Source organism: Phoenix dactylifera, unplaced genomic scaffold (assembly GCF_009389715.1).
Source record: "Phoenix dactylifera cultivar Barhee BC4 unplaced genomic scaffold, palm_55x_up_171113_PBpolish2nd_filt_p 002557F, whole genome shotgun sequence".
NCBI lineage: Eukaryota > Viridiplantae > Streptophyta > Magnoliopsida > Arecales > Arecaceae > Phoenix > Phoenix dactylifera.
Window position 1 is genome coordinate 16,646 of NW_024069738.1, and position 14,284 is coordinate 30,929.

General features: G+C 45.1%; 21 non-coding genes and 2 pseudogenes across 21 annotated transcripts; 5 read left to right on the forward strand and 18 right to left on the reverse strand.

The window, feature by feature from the left end:
* Positions 1 to 191: 191 nt before the first annotated feature.
* Positions 192 to 310, forward strand: LOC120109656. The gene has a single exon (XR_005510458.1). It is a non-coding gene; the product is annotated as a 5S ribosomal RNA (ribosomal RNA).
* Positions 311 to 557: 247 nt separating this feature from the next.
* Positions 558 to 674, forward strand: LOC120109652 (annotated as a pseudogene).
* An 859-nt stretch (positions 675 to 1,533) lies between these two features.
* Positions 1,534 to 1,652, forward strand: LOC120109687. Its single transcript, XR_005510495.1, has one exon. It is a non-coding gene; the product is annotated as a 5S ribosomal RNA (ribosomal RNA).
* Positions 1,653 to 1,898: 246 nt separating this feature from the next.
* On the forward strand, positions 1,899 to 2,017 carry LOC120109665. Its single transcript, XR_005510468.1, has one exon. It is a non-coding gene; the product is annotated as a 5S ribosomal RNA (ribosomal RNA).
* A 247-nt stretch (positions 2,018 to 2,264) lies between these two features.
* Positions 2,265 to 2,383, forward strand: LOC120109661. Its single transcript, XR_005510464.1, has one exon. It is a non-coding gene; the product is annotated as a 5S ribosomal RNA (ribosomal RNA).
* A 3,593-nt stretch (positions 2,384 to 5,976) lies between these two features.
* Positions 5,977 to 6,082, reverse strand: LOC120109654. Its single transcript, XR_005510456.1, has one exon. It is a non-coding gene; the product is annotated as a small nucleolar RNA R71 (small nucleolar RNA).
* A 2,210-nt stretch (positions 6,083 to 8,292) lies between these two features.
* LOC120109683 lies at positions 8,293 to 8,411 on the reverse strand. Its single transcript, XR_005510490.1, has one exon. It is a non-coding gene; the product is annotated as a 5S ribosomal RNA (ribosomal RNA).
* A 246-nt stretch (positions 8,412 to 8,657) lies between these two features.
* LOC120109686 lies at positions 8,658 to 8,776 on the reverse strand. Its single transcript, XR_005510494.1, has one exon. It is a non-coding gene; the product is annotated as a 5S ribosomal RNA (ribosomal RNA).
* A 246-nt stretch (positions 8,777 to 9,022) lies between these two features.
* Positions 9,023 to 9,141, reverse strand: LOC120109657. Its single transcript, XR_005510459.1, has one exon. It is a non-coding gene; the product is annotated as a 5S ribosomal RNA (ribosomal RNA).
* Positions 9,142 to 9,388: 247 nt separating this feature from the next.
* LOC120109696 lies at positions 9,389 to 9,507 on the reverse strand. The gene has a single exon (XR_005510505.1). It is a non-coding gene; the product is annotated as a 5S ribosomal RNA (ribosomal RNA).
* A 247-nt stretch (positions 9,508 to 9,754) lies between these two features.
* LOC120109679 lies at positions 9,755 to 9,873 on the reverse strand. The gene has a single exon (XR_005510485.1). It is a non-coding gene; the product is annotated as a 5S ribosomal RNA (ribosomal RNA).
* Positions 9,874 to 10,119: 246 nt separating this feature from the next.
* LOC120109685 lies at positions 10,120 to 10,238 on the reverse strand. The gene has a single exon (XR_005510492.1). It is a non-coding gene; the product is annotated as a 5S ribosomal RNA (ribosomal RNA).
* Positions 10,239 to 10,484: 246 nt separating this feature from the next.
* Positions 10,485 to 10,603, reverse strand: LOC120109658. The gene has a single exon (XR_005510460.1). It is a non-coding gene; the product is annotated as a 5S ribosomal RNA (ribosomal RNA).
* Positions 10,604 to 10,850: 247 nt separating this feature from the next.
* On the reverse strand, positions 10,851 to 10,969 carry LOC120109649. Its single transcript, XR_005510455.1, has one exon. It is a non-coding gene; the product is annotated as a 5S ribosomal RNA (ribosomal RNA).
* Positions 10,970 to 11,215: 246 nt separating this feature from the next.
* On the reverse strand, positions 11,216 to 11,334 carry LOC120109655. Its single transcript, XR_005510457.1, has one exon. It is a non-coding gene; the product is annotated as a 5S ribosomal RNA (ribosomal RNA).
* Positions 11,335 to 11,580: 246 nt separating this feature from the next.
* Positions 11,581 to 11,700, reverse strand: LOC120109678. The gene has a single exon (XR_005510484.1). It is a non-coding gene; the product is annotated as a 5S ribosomal RNA (ribosomal RNA).
* Positions 11,701 to 11,945: 245 nt separating this feature from the next.
* LOC120109662 lies at positions 11,946 to 12,064 on the reverse strand. The gene has a single exon (XR_005510465.1). It is a non-coding gene; the product is annotated as a 5S ribosomal RNA (ribosomal RNA).
* Positions 12,065 to 12,310: 246 nt separating this feature from the next.
* LOC120109663 lies at positions 12,311 to 12,429 on the reverse strand. Its single transcript, XR_005510466.1, has one exon. It is a non-coding gene; the product is annotated as a 5S ribosomal RNA (ribosomal RNA).
* A 246-nt stretch (positions 12,430 to 12,675) lies between these two features.
* LOC113462287 lies at positions 12,676 to 12,794 on the reverse strand. Its single transcript, XR_003384448.2, has one exon. It is a non-coding gene; the product is annotated as a 5S ribosomal RNA (ribosomal RNA).
* A 247-nt stretch (positions 12,795 to 13,041) lies between these two features.
* On the reverse strand, positions 13,042 to 13,160 carry LOC120109664. Its single transcript, XR_005510467.1, has one exon. It is a non-coding gene; the product is annotated as a 5S ribosomal RNA (ribosomal RNA).
* A 246-nt stretch (positions 13,161 to 13,406) lies between these two features.
* Positions 13,407 to 13,525, reverse strand: LOC120109660. The gene has a single exon (XR_005510462.1). It is a non-coding gene; the product is annotated as a 5S ribosomal RNA (ribosomal RNA).
* A 246-nt stretch (positions 13,526 to 13,771) lies between these two features.
* On the reverse strand, positions 13,772 to 13,890 carry LOC120109684. Its single transcript, XR_005510491.1, has one exon. It is a non-coding gene; the product is annotated as a 5S ribosomal RNA (ribosomal RNA).
* A 246-nt stretch (positions 13,891 to 14,136) lies between these two features.
* On the reverse strand, positions 14,137 to 14,255 carry LOC120109648 (annotated as a pseudogene).
* Positions 14,256 to 14,284: the final 29 nt, after the last annotated feature.

Here is a 14,284-nt window from a genome sequence, read left to right on the forward strand (position 1 = left end):
CTTTTGGCTTTTTCTCTTCGGATAATTTTTTTTCCCCGAAAATAAACTGAGTCCGGAGACTGGCGGTGCCATGCAGCATAGCGGGACCAGCGCGTTGAATCCTACGCCAGAACGGCCCCGGCGGCGCGAATGTCTCGGGCCATCGAGGTCTGCCGCTTTGTCATAAAAGGAAGTTTCGAAGGGCATGTCATGGGTGCGATCATACCGGCACTAATGCACCGGATCCCATCAGAACTCCGCAGTTAAGCGTGCTTGGGCGAGAGTAGTACTGGGATGGGTGACCCCCTGGAAAGTCCTCGTGTTGCACCCCTTTTATTTTTTGCCCGCTTTTTTATTTTTTGATAATATTTATTTTTAATTTTTCGGCCTTTGGCTTTTCCTCTTCGGATAATTTTTTTCTCCCGAAAATAAACTGAGTCCGGAGACTGGCGGTGCCATGCAGCATAGCGGGACCAGCGCGTTGAATCCTACGCCAGAACGGCCCCGGCGGCGCGAATGACTCGGGCCGTCGAGGCCTGCTGCTTTGTTATAAAAGAGAGTTTCGAAGGGTATGTCATGGGTGCGATCATACCAGCACTAACGCACCAGACACTCAAAACTCCGCAGTTTAGCATGCTTGGGTGAGAGTAATACCAGGATGGGTGACCCCCTGGAAAGTCCTCATGTTGCACCCCATTTATTTTTCGCTCGCTTTTTTATTTTTTGATAATATTTATTTTTAATTGTTCGGCTTTTGGCTTTTTCTCTCCGAATAATTTTTTTCCTCCGAAAATAAACTGAATCCGGAGACTGGCGGTGCCATGCAGCATAGTGGGACCAGCGCGTTGAATCCTACGCTAGAATGGCCCTGGCGGCGCGAATGACTCGGGCCGTCGAGGTCTGCTGCTTTGTCATAAAAGAGAGTTTCGAAGGGTATGTCATGGGTGCGATCATGACCCCCTGGCAAGTCCTCGTGTAGCACCCCTGTTATTTTTCGCCCGCTATTTTATTTTATGATAATATTTATTTTTAATTTTTCGGCTTTTGGCTTTTCTCTCCGGATAATTTTTTTCCTCCGAAAATAAACTATGTCCGGAGACTGGCGGTGCCATGCAGCATAGCGGCACCAGCGCGTTGAATCCTACGCCAGAACGCAGCCGGCGGCGTGCATGTCTCGGGCCGTCGAGGTCTGCTGCTTTGTTATAAAAGGGTGTTTCGAAGGGTATGTCATGGGTGCAATCATACCAGCACTAATGCACCGGATCCCATCAAAACTCCGCAGTTAAGCGTGCTTGCGTATTGCACCCTTTTAATTTTTTGCCCACTTTTTTATTTTATGATAATATTTATTTTTAATTTTTCGGTCTTTTGGCTTTTCTTTCTGGATAATTTTTTTCTCAGAAAATAAACTGAGTCCGGAGACTGGCGGTGCCATGCAGCATAGCGGGACCAGCGCGTTGAATCCTGCGCCAGAACAGCCCCGGCGGCGCGAATGTCTCGGGCCGTTGAGATCTGCTGCTTTGTTATAAAAGAGAGTTTCGAAGGGTACGTCATGGGTGCGATCATACCAGCACTAATGCCCCGGATCCCATTAGAACCCAGCAGTTAAGCGTGCTTGGGCGAGAGTAGTACTAGGATGGGTGACCCCCAGGGAAGTCCGCGTGCTGCACCCCTTTTATTTTTTGCCCGCTTTTTTATTTTTTGATAATATTTATTTTTAATTTTTTCGCTTTTGGCTTTTCCTCTCCGGATAATTTTTTTCTCCGAAAATAAACTGAGTCCGGAGACTGGCGGTGCCATGTAACATAGCGGGACCAGCGCGTTGAATCCTACACCAGAACGGCCTCGGCGGCACGAATGTCTCAGGCCGTCGAGGTCTGCTGCTTTGTTATAAAAGGAAGTTTCGAAGGGTATGTCATGGGTGCGATCGTACCAGCACTAACGCACCGGATCCCATCAGAACTCCGCAGTTAAGCATGCTTGGGCGAGAGTAGTACTATGATGGGTGACCCCATTGGAAGTCCTCGTGTTGCACCCATTTTATTTTTTGCCCGCTTTTTTATTTTTTGATAATATTTATTTTTAATTTTTCGGCTTTTGGCTTTTCCTCTTCGGATAATTTTTTTTCCCCGAAAATAAACTGAGTCCGGAGACTGGCGGTGCCATGCAGCATAGCGGGACTAGCGCGTTGAATCCTACGCCAGAACGCAGCCGGCGGCGCGAATATCTCGGGCCATCGAGGTCTGCTGCTTTGTTATAAAAGGAAGTTTCGAAGGGTATGTCATGGGTGCGATCATACCAGCACTAACGCACCGGATCCCATCAGAACTCCGCAGTTAAGCATGCTTGGGCGAGAGTAGTACTATGATGGGTGACCCCCTTGGAAGTCCTCGTGTTGCACCCATTTTATTTTTTGCCCGCTTTTTTATTTTTTGATAATATTTATTTTTAATTTTTCGGCTTTTGGCCTTTCCGCTCCGGATAATTTTTTTCCTCCGAAAATAAACTGAGTCCGGATACTGGAGTTGCCATGCAGCATAGCGGGACCAGCGCGTTGAATCTGATAAGTGCTTAATAATTTATAATTTAGTTACCTTTCCATAGCACTTATCAATATTTTTAAACTGATAAATACATATTTTACCATGGAATTGAACAAACATTGAACTAAGTTTAAAATATGGTAATTATTCTCTTAAACTAGATTCTGAACTTGTCTCTCTCTTAATTGCAATCTTTCATGAAAACTATAGAAAAAACATATAAGGAGATTGTGTTGACCCGGCTAAGGTTATAATTAAATGGGCTTTGGTCTTGATTAGATTAAAAGTTATAATTGTATAGGAAAATATTTGATTAACCCTCTTATTAAGTCACGGTCCTGCTTTTAGCCTTGTTGAGTTCGGTCTGAAGCAGTTTAGCAAAAATTAAATTTAAACGACATTGGGCTCAAGAGTAAGTTCAAACAAATCAACGATCATGACCCACCTCAAACCCAAAGTCAATTCCCAACCAATTCATTACCTGCCTTCATATAAAATTGATAAATTTAAAACAAGAAAAAAAAATAATGAGAAGAATCACTGAAAACACTGTTCATATGAACAGTATCCCGTGAAAACACTGTTCATATGAACAGTGTTACAAAAAAAATATATGATAACAAATGAGTTCACTGTTTATCTTCTTCCCCCCCTCCCCCGCAGTGCATCACGGCCGAGATTCCCGTCGATTCTCCCGTTCCAGCCACGAGATGGCGTCGCCTAAAAAATCCTCCATGCGGTGCGGCCAACCTCCCGTTCCTCCGCCTGCGCCTCCGCCTCCACCTCCGCACAGCAGCCATTCGGAGCGATCAGCACCACCGCAATCAGCCGCGTGCCCACCGTGCCCGTGCGGTCGACTCTTCCCAGCAGCGGAGATCCAGCCCCTTCGCCATCACAGCCCGCGTCTTCTCCTCCGAGATCAACGATCCACTCCTAGCAATCAAAATCCCAGCATCTCCACCTCTTCCTCCGCCGGTGACGCAGCCCGCAGCCGAGATCTAGCTCCGCCATCAACCGCGTGCATTCCGAGCCGCATCAAGAGCCCAGCCTTCTTTCCGTGATCCCAGCTTCCACCACGGCCGAGATCGGCTCCTTCCATGGATCACTCTTCAATGACCTCCTCCCGCACCAACCGAGCCGTGCGTTGGATCAACAATCAGACCGTGAATCCCCAGCTCCTCTCCGTGATCCCAGCCTCCTCCGCGTCCGGGCATCCCGTGATCTCACATCCGCATCTCCAGCGCGCTCTCAGTGGATCCATCAAGGGGGAGAATGGGTATAAAGAGGGTGGCCATCGGCTTGGAAAGGGGGGAGCTCGGTTGAGGAAAAACAGGGGAGACCCTGTTTCGGTGAAGAGAAGAAGAGAGCCGAACCAGAGAAAAGAAATAAAAAAAAGGAGAGAGAAGGGGGGAAAGAGAATATTTTGTGGCATTTTGGGAAGAATGAGAGGGGAAGACTTTCATTTGAAGATGGAAGGACATCCGGCCACCATGCTCGGCTAAACGTCTAGTCTAGGGCTGGATGAAGCCCTAATAATGTATCAGGGGCATTGTAGTTCTTATTTTTTTTATTATTTTGGAGCTTGTTTAAATTCTTATTTTCAATGAAATATTTCTTTATGATATTTAAATTTCGAGCATGCTAGTTACTAATCATGTTTGCTAAAGTAGTCTAAGATAATCCATGCCTAGGAAGATGAAGTGTGCTGCATCCTAGATTAGCATACTTAGGTAGACACTTCATGCTACACCGAAGATGGATCTTCCTAACACTCTTTATGCTTTTATTTTAAAAGGCTTGTAGCCAAAATTGCATGCCTCTCCAAAAGACAAAAATTAAGAACACAATCCTTGATGCAATGCTATGTGGTGGATTCCAAACCCTAGATCTATTTACTCTGATAAATTCCAATCCGTACTTATAGTTTAATTTAGTTAAATCAAGTTTGCAAATCCTTCTTTTTGATTTATTTTTAAAAGAAAAATAACTTATTCTTCAATCCCTGTGGACCGACACCCGTATTCACTATCCTACAGGATACGTGCTATTGCGTGGTTTATTTTTGAAATTGAAATAACCGATCAATTTTTGGCGCCGTTGCCGGGAATTGCTAGCATAGTTATTTATCCTATCATTAAAAAAAATTAATTAATTAAAAAAAACTTTCAAAAAATATATATATATATATCTAAAATAAAATAAAAAAATTATTTTCTATTATTGTTACTTTTCTTATCTCCTTTTTCTCTTCTACTAAATTTTTTTTTAATTTTTCTTTTGCTCATATTTGATCAGGAATCGAAGAGGAGATCTGGGTTATCAAAAAGGAATACTTTAGAGGTTTGCTTAAAAAATTTTAAATTACTGGGAAAATTTCTTTTGGTAACCTCTAAACCTTTCTTATTTAAATTAATTATTAGTTTGAAATTTTGTGGTGATTGTTTGATTTTAATTTCAGCAAAAGTGTGAATGCATGCTTGATACACATACACAAATTAATCCGCACATAGTAAGGGCAATCACCCCAACAAGATAAGAGCCGGATTTCATCACCAGATTCTTGCCCAACTTAGGTGAACTCAATCTCACATAGTGTCACTTTAATTAAAATCAATTAGACGTTGGCTCCTAGGGACATTCAAGCTCAATAGGACGAAGATCACCGAAAGTTGCACCAATTTCGCTTTGTGGCTTAGTTGATGTCTAGGCAAGCTTTGTCCCTATAAGGGAGACAGTTCATCTGTTCGAGGCAAGTGGGTTTTAAGTGGGACCTTTGCGAACGCTTCGTGACCCCTCCACTTATCTGGGAGCTTACCTGGTCAACTCGGTTCATTAGACCGGATTGGAGGCTTAGGTGCCCTCTTCAAACCAGTTAGGAGCTGTCTAGTGATTTTAGGACAAAGACTAAGATTGATATGTTTTTCTCTTTTATTGCATGCTTGATTGATCGAGGACTAGTGTATGCAAGGTAGTCGTTCTAGAGTACGAAACCTATTACCCTTTGACCCTGAAATAGAACGAACCCTTAGGAACATTCGAGCTAAGATCAAAACATTAGGATCATCCCCACCTCTTAAGATGGCTGAAGAACAACCCAAACTCCTGAGAGAGTACTTTACTCCCACCATTTACACTTCCCCATCTTGCATTCAATTACCTGAAGTAGCAGCGGTACAATATGAAATAAAGTCTAGTGTGATCCAAATGCTCCCATCTTTTTATGGGCTCACCAATGAAGACCCATATAAACACCTAGATGAATTCCTTGAGATTTGCACCACTGTCAAGATTCAGAACTTCACTGATGATGCTCTGAAACTTAGATTATTTCCCTTCTCCCTTAAAGATAGAGCCAAACAATGGCTGAATTCTTTAGAAGCTAACTCAATTCGTTCTTGGGATCAAATGCAACAAGAATTCCTTAAAAAATACTTTCCCATAGGAAGAACGAACCAGTTTAGACGTGCCATTACAAGCTTCTCCCAAACTGAGGGAGAAGAATTTCATGAAACTTGGAAGAGATTTCGAGACCTAATCCGTAAATGCCCTCATCATCAAATACCTAAGTGGCAGCTAGTGCAATGTTTCTATGACGGATTGACTGAACGAAACTGTCAGATAATTGATGCCGCATGCGGGGGGACTTTCATGCTTCGAAATGAGCATGAAGCATGGCAACTATTTGAAAATCTTAATGAAAACTCCCTCCACCATGCTTCATGTTCTCGTCAAGCACCTCCGAATTTTCAAAGAAAAGGGGCCATTTGTGAAATAAGTCATTCTATGGACCTGTCTAGCAAGGTAGATGCATTGTCCCATAAGATTGACCAACTGATGATAGGGGGGCATTACATGAACTCTTCCCAAGCACAAGTGTGTACTATTTGTTTTAGCCCATCCCACCCTATTCATGAGTGCCCCTCAGCGCCCCAATTCCCCGAACTCATGCAAGAACACATCAATGCTGCTCAAACACAGCCCAGACCGGGTAATCACCCATTTTCCAATACATATAACCCGGAATGGCGAAATCATCCAAATTTCTCTTGAAAGCAGCAAGCTTCGACCACAGCCCAACCCTATTCCCAAAATTTTCAAAATCCTCAGAATTTTCAAACCCCACAAAATATTCATCCCTACCGTCCCACGATTCAATTTCAACACACTCCTCCTCCACCCCAAAGAAACACAGCCTTTGAGGAGAAAGTGTTGAACGCCCTTCAAGGTTTGGAAACCATTACACAATTGATGCACTCTCACACGCAATCCATCGCCAAGCTAGAATCCCAAATGGGGCAACTAGCTAATGCACTGAACAAGCGAGAGGAAGGAAAGCTTCCAAGCCAACCACTAAGTAATCCTAGGGGACAATATATGACTCAAGAAAATCAATTAAATGCAATTCATCATGAACAAGCCAATGCTTTGACTACCCTAAGGAGTGGACGTGTAGTAGACAATAAGATTGGGGAAGATAATAATAAGGAAGATGAAGAAGAGGATAGACATGTGTCAAATAAAAATCTAAAACCTTCTTCTTCTTCAGCTAGTCCACCTTCTGCCAAAACTCACACCCCAAAGGCTCCATTTCCTGAAGCTCTTAATTCACCCTCTCCCTTTGGCAAGAAGGGAACTTCACTAGAGGAGATGATGGAGGTTTTCAAACAAGTGAAAATCAACCTTCCGCTTCTTGATGCTATTAGACAAGTTCCCTCCTATGCCAAATTTCTCAAAGACCTTTGTACACAAAAGCGAAAATCTAGGGCACATGTGCCTAAAAAGGTCTTCCTAACTAAGCAAGTGAGTTCTATTCTCCAACACAACACCCCTCCAAAATTCAAAGATCCTGGTGCTCCCACCATCTCCTGTGTCTTAGGAAATAATTTCATTGATCGAGCACTCTTAGATCTAGGGGCAAGTGTCAACCTTCTACCTTATTCAGTTTATGAGAAACTTGGTTTAGGTGAGTTAAAACCAACCTCGGTATCCCTTCAATTGGCTGATCGATCTGTAAAAACACCACGTGGGATAATTGAAGATGTTCTTGTCAAGGTAGACAAATTCTATTTTCCAGTAGATTTCATTGTCCTTGATATGGAACATGAGCCTAATCCTAAGAAACAAATCCCCGTGATCCTTGGGCGGCCCTTTTTAGCAACAGCCAATGCATGCATCAATTGTAGAACAGGGGTAATGAACATATCATTTGGAAATATGAAGGTAAAATTAAATGTGTTCAATGCGGCCGACCAACCCGCAAGGAAAATTGAGTGTTTTATGATAGACAAAATAGATGACCTCATAGAAGGAGATACAAAAACTATCTCACTATGTCTGGCTGAAGACAATAAACTTAGCGCTTGTTGGGAGGCAACCCAATTCTCTTAGATTATTTCTTAACATTGAGGACAATGTTAGGTTTAGGTTTGGGGGTATTCATCTTGATTTTCATCCCAAAAAAAAATAAAAATAAAAAAATAAAAAAAAATAAAAAATAAAAAAATAATAATAATAAAAAATCATTTTTTTAAAAAAAATAAAAAATAAAAATATTTTTTTAAAAAAATGTGTTTATTTTCATTTTTTATAAAATAATAAAAAAAAGTTGTTAAAAAAAAAGTTTTTGTTAAAAAAAAATCCTAATTTATATACATTTATGCGAGAATGATAAACACACAAGGTATATAAAATCTAAAAAGCCCAATGACCAAAAGCCGAAAAATTAAAAATAAATATTATCAAAAAATAAAAAAGCGGGCAAAAAATAAAAGGGGTGCGACACCAGGACTTCCCAGGGGGTCACTCATCCTAGTACTACTCTCGCCCTAGCACGCTTAACTGCGGAGTTCTGATGGAATCCGGTGCATTAGGGCTGGTATGATCGCACCCATGACATGCCCTTCGAAACTCCCTTTTATGACAAAGCAGCAGACCTCGACAGCCCGAGACATTCGCGCCGCCGGGCCGTTCTGGCGTAGCATTCAACGCGCTGGTCCCGCTATGCGGCATGGCACTGCCAGTCTCCGGACTCAGTTTATTTTCGGGGGAAAAAAATTATCCGAAGAGGAAAAGCCAAAAGCCGAAAAATTAAAAATAAATATTATCAAAAAATAAAAAAGCGGGCAAAAAATAAAAGGAGTGCAACACCAGGACTTCCCAGGGGGTCACTCATCCTAGTACTACTCTCGCCCAAGCACGCTTAACTGCGGAGTTCTGATGGAATCCGGTGCATTAGGGCTGGTATGATCGCACCCATGACATGCCCTTCGAAACTCCCTTTTATGACAAAGCAGCAGACCTCGACAGCCCGAGACATTCGCGCCGCCGGGCCGTTCTGGCGTAGCATTCAACGCGCTGGTCCCGCTATGCGGCATGGCACTGCCAGTCTCCGGACTCAGTTTATTTTCGGGGGAAAAAAATTATCCGAAGAGGAAAAGCCAAAAGCCAAAAAATTAAAAATAAATATTATCAAAAAATAAAAAAGCGGGCAAAAAATAAAAGGGGTGCAACACGAGGACTTCCCAGGGGGTCACCCATCCTAGTACTACTCTCGCCCAAGCACGCTTAACTGCGGAGTTCTGATTGGATCCGGTGCATTAGTGCTGGAATGATCGCACCCATGACATGCCCTTCGAAACTCCCTTTTATGACAAAGCAGTAGACCTCGATGGCCCGAGATATTCGCGCCGCCGGGGCCGTTCTGGCATAGGATTCAACGCGCTGGTCCCGCTATGCGGCATGGCACCGCGAGTCTCCGGACTCAGTTTATTTTCGGGGGAAAAAAATTATCCGAAGAGAAAAAGCCAAAAGCCGAAAAATTAAAAATAAATATTATCAAAAAATAAAAAAGCGGGCAAAAAATAAAAGGGGTGCAACACGAGGACTTCCCAGGGGGTCACCCATCCTAGTACTACTCTCGCCCAAGCACGCTTAACTGCGGAGTTCTGATGGGATCCGGTGCATAAGTGCTGGTATGATCACACCCATGACATGCCCTTCGAAACTCCCTTTTATGACAAAGCAGCAGACCTCGACGGTCCAAGACATTCGCGCCGCCGGGGCCGTTCTAGCGTAGGATTCAACGCGCTGGTCCCGCTATGCGGCATGGCACCGCCAGTCTCCGGACTCAGTTTATTTTCGGGGAAAAAAAATTATCCGAAGAGGAAAAGCCAAAAGCTGAAAAATTAAAATTAAATATTATCAAAAAATAAAAAAGCGGGCAAAAAATAAAAGGGGTGCAACGCGAGGACTTCCCAGGGGGTCACTCATCCTAGTACTACTCTCGCCCAAGCATGCTTAACTGCGGAGTTCTGATGGAATCCGGTGCATTAGTGCTGGTATGATCGCACCCATGACATGCCCTTCGAAACTCCCTTTTATGACAGAGCAGCAGACCTCGACAGCCCGAGACATTCGCGCCGCCGGGCCGTTCTGGCGAAGCATTCAACGCGCTGGTCCCGCTATGCGGCATGGCACCGCCAGTCTCCGGACTCAGTTTATTTTCGGAGAAAAAAAATTATCCGAAGAGGAAAAGCCAAAAGCTGAAAAATTAAAAATAAATATTATCAAAAAATAAAAAAGCGGGCAAAAAATAAAAGGGGTGCAACACCAGGACTTCCCAGGGGGTCACTCATCCTAGTACTACTCTCGCCCTAGCACGCTTAACTGCGGAGTTCTGATGGAATCCGGTGCATTAGGGCTGGTATGATCGCACCCATGACATGCCCTTCGAAACTCCCTTTTATGACAAAGCAGCAGACCTCGACAGCCCGAGACATTCGCGCCGCCGGGCCGTTCTGGCGTAGCATTCAACGCGCTGGTCCCGCTATGCGGCATGGCACTGCCAGTCTCCGGACTCAGTTTATTTTCGGGGGAAAAAAATTATCCGAAGAGGAAAAGCCAAAAGCCAAAAAATTAAAAATAAATATTATCAAAAAATAAAAAAGCGGGCAAAAAATAAAAGGGGTGCAACACGAGGACTTCCCAGGGGGTCACCCATCCTAGTACTACTCTCGCCCAAGCACGCTTAACTGCGGAGTTCTGATTGGATCCGGTGCATTAGTGCTGGAATGATCGCACCCATGACATGCCCTTCGAAACTCCCTTTTATGACAAAGCAGTAGACCTCGATGGCCCGAGACATTCGCGCCGCCGGGGCCGTTCTGGCGTAGGATTCAACGCGCTGGTCCCGCTATGCGGCATGGCACCGCGAGTCTCCGGACTCAGTTTATTTTCGGGGGAAAAAAATTATCCGAAGAGAAAAAGCCAAAAGCCGAAAAATTAAAAATAAATATTATCAAAAAATAAAAAAGCGGGCAAAAAATAAAAGGGGTGCAACACGAGGACTTCCCAGGGGGTCACCCATCCTAGTACTACTCTCGCCCAAGCACGCTTAACTGCGGAGTTCTGATGGGATCCGGTGCATAAGTGCTGGTATGATCACACCCATGACATGCCCTTCGAAACTCCCTTTTATGACAAAGCAGCAGACCTCGACGGTCCAAGACATTCGCGCCGCCGGGGCCGTTCTGGCGTAGGATTCAACGCGCTGGTCCCGCTATGCGGCATGGCACCGCGAGTCTCCGGACTCAGTTTATTTTCGGGGAAAAAAATTATCCGAAGAGAAAAAGCCAAAAGCCGAAAAATTAAAAATAAATATTATCAAAAAATAAAAAAGCGGGCAAAAAATAAAAGGGGTGCAACACGAGGACTTCCCAGGGGGTCACCCATCCTAGTACTACTCTCGCCCAAGCACGCTTAACTGCGGAGTTCTGATGGGATCCGGTGCATAAGTGCTGGTATGATCACACCCATGACATGCCCTTCGAAACTCCCTTTTATGACAAAGCAGCAGACCTCGACGGTCCAAGACATTCGCGCCGCCGGGGCCGTTCTAGCGTAGGATTCAACGCGCTGGTCCCGCTATGCGGCATGGCACCGCCAGTCTCCGGACTCAGTTTATTTTCGGGGAAAAAAATTATCCGAAGAGGAAAAGCCAAAAGCTGAAAAATTAAAAATAAATATTATCAAAAAATAAAAAAGCGGGCAAAAAATAAAAGGGGTGCAACACGAGGACTTCCCAGGGGGTTCACTCATCCTAGTACTACTCTCGCCCAAGCACGCTTAACTGCGGAGTTCTGATGGAATCCGGTGCATTAGTGCTGGTATGATCGCACCCATGACATGCCCTTCGAAACTCCCTTTTATGACAAAGCAGCAGACCTCGATGGCCCGAGACATTCGCGCCGCCGGGCCGTTCTGGCGAAGCATTCAACGCGCTGGTCCCGCTATGCGGCATGGCACCGCCAGTCTCCGGACTCAGTTTATTTTCGGGGAAAAAAATTATCCGAAGAGGAAAAGCCAAAAGCCGAAAAATTAAAAATAAATATTATCAAAAAATAAAAAAGCGGGCAAAAAATAAAAGGGGTGCGACACCAGGACTTCCCAGGGGGTCACTCATCCTAGTACTACTCTCGCCCAAGCACGCTTAACTGCGGAGTTCTGATGGAATCCGGTGCATTAGTGCTGGTATGATCGCACCCATGACATGCCCTTCGAAACTCCCTTTTATGACAAAGCAGCAGACCTCGACAGCCCGAGACATTCGCGCCGCCGGGCCGTTCTGGCGTAGCATTCAACGCGCTGGTCCCGCTATGCGGCATGGCACCGCCAGTCTCCGGACTCAGTTTATTTTCGGGGGAAAAAAATTATCCGAAGAGGAAAAGCCAAAAGCCGAAAAATTAAAAATAAATATTATCAAAAAATAAAAAAGCGGGCAAAAAATAAAAGGGGTGCAACACCAGGACTTCCCAGGGGGTCACTCATCCTAGTACTACTCTCGCCCAAGCACGCTTAACTGCGGAGTTCTGATGGAATCCGGTGCATTAGTGCTGGTATGATCGCACCCATGACATGCCCTTCGAAACTCCCTTTTATGACAAAGCAGCAGACCTCGACAGCCCGAGACATTCGCGCCGCCGGGCCGTTCTGGCGTAGCATTCAACGCGCTGGTCCCGCTATGCGGCATGGCACCGCCAGTCTCCGGACTCAGTTTATTTTCGGGGGAAAAAAATTATCCGAAGAGGAAAAGCCAAAAGCCGAAAAATTAAAAATAAATATTATCAAAAAATAAAAAAGCGGGCAAAAAATAAAAGGGGTGCAACACGAGGACTTCCCAGGGGGTCACCCATCCTAGTACTACTCTCGCCCAAGCACGCTTAACTGCGGAGTTCTGATGGGATCCGGTGCATTAGTGCTGGAATGATCGCACCCATGACATGCCCTTCGAAACTCCCTTTTATGACAAAGCAGGAGACCTCGATGGCCCGAGACATTCGCGCCGCCGGGGCCGTTCTGGCGTAGGATTCAACGCGCTGGTCCCGCTATGCGGCATGGCACCGCGAGTCTCCGGACTCAGTTTATTTTCGGGGAAAAAAAATTATCCGAAGAGAAAAAGCCAAAAGCCGAAAAATTAAAAATAAATATTATCAAAAAATAAAAAAGCGGGCAAAAAATAAAAGGGGTGCAACACGAGGACTTCCCAGGGGGTCACCCATCCTAGTACTACTCTCGCCCAAGCACGCTTAACTGCGGAGTTCTGATGGGATCCGGTGCATTAGTGCTGGTATGATCGCACCCATGACATGCCCTTCGAAACTCCCTTTTATGACAAAGCAGCAGACCTCGACAGCCCGAGACATTCGCGCCGCCGGGGCCGTTCTGGCGTAGCATTCAACGCGCTGGTCCCGCTATGCGGCATGGCACCGCCAGTCTCCGGACTCAGTTTATTTTCGGGGAAAAAAATTATCCGAAGAGGAAAAGCCAAAAGCCGAAAAATTAAAAATAAATATTATCAAAAAATAAAAAAGCGGGCAAAAAATAAAAGGGGTGCAACACGAGGACTTCCCAGGGGGTCACTCATCCTAGTACTACTCTCGCCCAAGCACGCTTAACTGCGGAGTTCTGATGGAATCCGGTGCATTAGTGCTGGTATGATCGCACCCATGACATGCCCTTCGAAACTCCCTTTTATGACAAAGCAGCAGACCTCGACAGCCCGAGACATTCGCGCCGCCGGGCCGTTCTGGCGTAGCATTCAACGCGCTGGTCCCGCTATGCGGCATGGCACCGCCAGTCTCCGGACTCAGTTTATTTTCGGGGAAAAAAAATTATCCGAAGAGGAAAAGCCAAAAGCCGAAAAATTAAAAATAAATATTATCAAAAAATAAAAAAGCGGGCAAAAAATAAAAGGGGTGCAACACCAGGACTTCCCAGGGGGTCACTCATCCTAGTACTACTCTCGCCCAAGCACGCTTAACTGCGGAGTTCTGATGGAATCCGGTGCATTAGGGCTGGTATGATCGCACCCATGACATGCCCTTCGAAACTCCCTTTTATGACAAAGCAGCAGACCTCGACAGCCCGAGACATTCGCGCCGCCGGGTCGTTCTGGCGTAGCATTCAACGCGCTGGTCCCGCTATGCGGCATGGCACTGCCAGTCTCCGGACTCAGTTTATTTTCGGGGGAAAAAAATTATCCGAAGAGGAAAAGCCAAAAGCCGAAAAATTAAAAATAAATATTATCAAAAAATAAAAAAGCGGGCAAAAAATAAAAGGGGTGCAACACCAGGACTTCCCAGGGGGTCACTCATCCTAGTACTACTCTCGCCCAAGCACGCTTAACTGCGGAGTTCTGATGGATCCGGTGCATTAGGGCTGGTATGAATCGCACCCATGACATGCCCTTCGAAACTCCCTTTTAT